Below are 5,088 nucleotides of genomic sequence, written 5' to 3' on the forward strand. Positions count from 1 at the left end.
TAAGTTTTCTAAATGTATTGAGTAAGTAAATTCATTTCACTGTAATTGGAATATTTTACAATTTGATGATAAAAAGCAGTTTTCTTTTGACTGATTCAATCTTTCATCCTGTTGTGGCTATGTAGGCACTGCTTAAAATAATGTTGGCATCAATAGTCACAAGTTATATTTGAATTATGATTTCTAGAATATCATTAAAATAAAGGAGGTGGACTGAATAGAGTGGCAAAAAGTACAATACTATAATGCTGAAGTGGAGATGGGTGAACATGTATGTAACCTGGCTGCCATGAACCTCAGGAAACCCAGATATTTCTATGAACCATAAAGCGTGAGATCTGGTAGTCTGTTCAGTCACATAATTATTTACACATAAAGATGTTTTGTTAATTTTTTAAATTTTTATTTTATTTATTATTTTAGAATTTCATGTGTATAATGTAGTTTTTATCCATCCGCTTCCAATTCTCCCTATGTCCTCCCATAGCTGAGTAAAAGCAACATTTAGATTTCTACTTAACATTGTGTTTACTCTCATTTTATATTAACACAGATGAGTAGAACAGAAGGTATCAGATGACTACTTATTGAATTTCAGTTGACACTACCACAGGGCCTGAATAAGAATTATTTGACAAGATTATGAAATGTACAAGGATATATTAGTCAACTAAAGAAGAGATTTTTCTGAGTATTTAGCTCAATTTTCATCTACTATTTTATTTTATAGAAATAATTTATTTTACAGCTTCTGTTTAGGCTTATTATGTTCTATACGATATAAAATCATAACTTCTAATAATAAACCATAGCTACTACACTATGCTATACCATTATTGACTTTGTAACAAAACACTTAAAAATAGCTTTCTGAAGATTTACAGTGTTAGTTCAAACATAACTGGGTATATTTAGTAAACATAAAAGATTAAGCTAACATTTATTTAATATTTAAGTTAGCATCAGTCTTTATTGTCTTTGAAGCTTCCACTCAGTATTGCTGATCTGTTATCTTTTATTGCTTTTTTGCTTTCTTATTTGTCTTTTGTAGATGAAGGCTCTTGAAACGTGAGTGTCTGTAAGTGACCACAAGCTTAACATTTTGCCACTGATTAAGAAATAATGATCAACTATGACAATTTTTTCCTTTAGATTAGCATTTTATCTCCAGTTATGCCCCTACAGAGATATGTAATCTTTCTTGGTAAATAAGCTCTCTTCTTTGAGAGGACAAAGGAATAGAGAAGAAAGTTCATGAATGTTACCTAGAATTGGTGAGCACAGGTTCAGAAACCAAGAAAAAAAAAAAAAAGAAAAAGAAAAAAAAGTCAAAAGACATCAACAGCAAAAATCTGAGCCTACAAAATTAGAAAAATTAAAGAAAATTCCCAAAAGGAGCATCTAGTTGAGTTTTCTTAAAGAACTAATGACCATGTTATACATTCACACCTTTATATTCTACCATAACTTAACTCATAAAACATTATTTTAACTTGTGAATAAATATGAAGAAAAATAGCACTGTCTATGGAAAAGCAAGAATTAGATATAATTTCCATTGATTTGTATCACCGATTGTATTCACATTTTCATTAAGGCAACATATCTTCCTATATTTATTGCTATACTATTATTTTGACATGATTTTCACAAAAGAACTTTCAATGTCCCTAGACTTATTAAATTCTGGTTATATCAACTAACTAGACACATCCTATAGGAAATAGGTAAAGGTGTAGAACTCAGAAAAAATTCTTAATAGTCTGTAGCAGATTTTCTTTTATTTCCATGCATTGTCAGTGTAAGAAATGCTGAATTTCTGTCTGATATTTCAAAGAAGGACTCCATACCTTGTGATCTCATTACTCAATGTAGTTTTTAGTCCATCCTGATTTATCACAGAATGACAACTGGTAATTTATATGTTGACCATCTTATTCTATTTTGAAAAATTTCTGCTTAATCCAATGACATAATGACCATGTAGAATGTGTTTTTATTGCTTTTTTCTTTTTATGTAGCTTATGATTGGTAACAGGGTTAATATTATAATATTATAGATACTAGTGAAGAATCATCCTAGGAATATCAAGATGTGGTTGTTTCAAATGTATATATATATATGCAAATTTCTTCCTCTTCCTTCTCCTCCTCCTCCTCCTTCTCCTCCTCCTCTTCTTCTTCTTCTCCTTCTTCTTCTTCCTACTCCTCCTATATTTCACCTTCTTCCTCTTCCTCTCTCACTTCTTTAATTGCAATTGTATGTTTTCTTTGTAAATACCAGTCATTAAAATCAACACCTTCTTCTTCTCTTTAGAAATGCATTAGAATTTTTAAAACATCTATATTAGTATATACATAAAGACATATATTTATATCTATGCATGTATATTCATACAGATATTCAAGTAGATAAATATACTTAGTATAAAAATTCTACGCTATATTCAGGAGAAGATACAAATATCTTTTATATTTATGAATTCCTTGGCAAATTGAGTTCAAGAGCTGGAATATTTGTCTGCATGATCCAGTGAAGCAACTGGGTTTACAAGTGAGTGGATTATTCCTATCATTATAAGGGTAATATCATGAGTAATATTTTCACATAGTCAAACTTGATTCTCCTTATAGTCATTAAAAATGACTAAATAATCTATTTATGAACATGTTTTATACTAAATTTTTATGTATTTCAAACCATATTTTTGTAGTATTATATTTTTCTGAACAAGCTCAAATTGTATAAATGTCTGTCAGGAAATTAAATCTCAGGATCCTAAAATGCGTTTAACAATTTGTTTCTCCTCTTCAGCTATATAATTTTCACACAGGTTATTGGTTGATCATCTTTTAGTAATCCATTCTTAACATTTTTTATTAAAATGCCTAATTAACTATGACAATGGAATAAGATATCATAACTCTGTATATAGAGGGAGATAGTAAAAAGTCCACAGCTACTCTGAAGTTTTTATTGTTTAAAAAATTTTCACTATTTTACCTTGTTGATTCTCAGTAGATATCATGTATGGTTTTTCTTAAAATCTAATTTTAACATCTTATTTCTTTGAACTTAAAATTTTGTTAAAACTTTTGTATATGTCGCATATATGACTAGGAGACTGAGTCTTGCCCAGTCTCATTTTTTGATTCCATTCAGTCACTAATACAACAGCATCATTTTTATAAGCTCTGGACACACGGAAATTTGATGACTTAAAAAAATTAATATTAGAATCATGTTAATGGCAGCTATCCTTGTATAAAACTTTCTGAGTTATGAAGAACAGATGACTTTATGTGAAATCTAATACACTTCATGCTGTAAAACAAAACTTAAAATGTCATAATTTTAATAATATTTAGTCTTTGGTTTATTATTAAGGTATGATTTCTAATTGAATTTCAGTATTTTATTGCAAGAAACATTTAGAAATTGACAAAAGTTGAAAATTCAAAATGGAATGCTCTATCATAATGGTTTATTCAAAATTATTAATACTTGTGACTATTTTAAATTATTTAATGGTTTCTACCTCAACTTTATGTTATAACTAACAAAATTTTTTTTAAAAAAATACCTGTCCCTGTCATTGTTTTGAGCAGTAATAAAATCAATCAAGATAATTTTACATAAAGATACAACATATTGTTGAAGCTTTAGTCTAAATTTTTAAGATTTATTTTTCTTGTAATTGCAGATTTCATATATTTTTCTTTAAAAGTCCTCTGTAAAATCATGCAAAACCAGAGCTTTGTCACTGAGTTTATACTCTTGGGGCTTTCACAGAACCCCCAAATTGAGAAAATATTATTTCTTATATTTTTATTGGTCTATCTTGCAACTGTTGTGGGTAACATGATGATTGTGGTGACCATTATCTACAGTCCTGTACTGCAGAGCTCTCCTATGTACTTCTTCTTGGCATTTCTATCTTTTCTGGATATATGTGTCTCTTCTGTTGTCACACCAAAGATGATTGCAGACCTGGTTTATGAGAGGAAGACCATCTCCTTTGAATGTTGCATGACACAGGTCTTTGCTTCGCACTTTTTTGCAGCAGTGGAAGTCATCATCCTGGCAGCCATGGCCTATGACCGCTATGTGGCCATTTGCAAGCCATTGCACTACTCTTCCATTATGAACAGGAGACTCTGTGGTATTCTGATAGAGGTGGCTTGGGCGGGAGGATTCTTACATTCTACCATACAAATTGTCTTCACATTGCAGCTGCCCTTCTGTGGACCCAATGTCATTGATCATTTCATATGTGACTTGTTCCCATTGCTGAAGCTTTCCTGCACTGACACACACATTTTTGTCATTTTGGTGTTTGCCAACAGTGGCTCTATCTGCATCATTATATTCTCATTTCTTCTAGTTTCTTATGGTGTCATTTTGCTCTCTTTGAGAGGTCACAGTTCTGAAGGACGACGTAAGGCTCTGTCCACCTGTGGATACCATGTTGCTGTTGTAATTTTTTCTTTGTTCCTTGTATATTAATATATGCCCGACCTACATCTCCATTCCCCTTTGAGAAAAATGTGTTTGTCTTTACAGATGTCCTTACACCATTGTTCAATCCTATGGTATACACTTTCAGGAATAAAGAAATGATAAATGCCATAAGGAAAATGTGGAAGAGGCTGGTAGTGGATTCTGGTCAACAATAAATTTTTGTATTTACAAGACTGAGGAGATGGCTCAATGCACAAAAGGACTTGCTATGTAATAATAAGGTCCTTTGTTTGGTTCCTTATCACTCATGCACAAAGCCAGATATAGTAGATAATCTTTTACCTACTGTTGCTGAAACAGAACCAGGCAGATCCTGGGAATGAACTGGGCAAGGAATCTTCGATTAACACAAATAGCTAAAGACCCAGTCCCTGATCTTTCCTTAAGGAACATGGTAAAGAACGATAAAAAAGGATCTTTAACACCTCCTGAAGGCATCTCAGGCATGTGCATTTGTACCTGCATTTTCTACATGTTCTCACATACATGTACCCAATAAACATACAGAAACAAATCGAATAATTGCATTTAGCTAGCTTCACGTAAAGAAAAGATAAACAGTAATT

General features: G+C 31.4%; 1 pseudogene; it reads left to right on the plus strand.

Moving 5' to 3' along the window:
- The first annotated feature begins 3,742 nt into the window (after nucleotides 1-3,742).
- On the plus strand, nucleotides 3,743-4,677 carry LOC146895377 (olfactory receptor 4C15-like; annotated as a pseudogene).
- Nucleotides 4,678-5,088: the final 411 nt, after the last annotated feature.

Source organism: Myodes glareolus, chromosome 2 (assembly GCF_982192425.1).
Source record: "Myodes glareolus chromosome 2, mMyoGla1.1, whole genome shotgun sequence".
NCBI classification, from domain to species: domain Eukaryota; kingdom Metazoa; phylum Chordata; class Mammalia; order Rodentia; family Cricetidae; genus Myodes; species Myodes glareolus.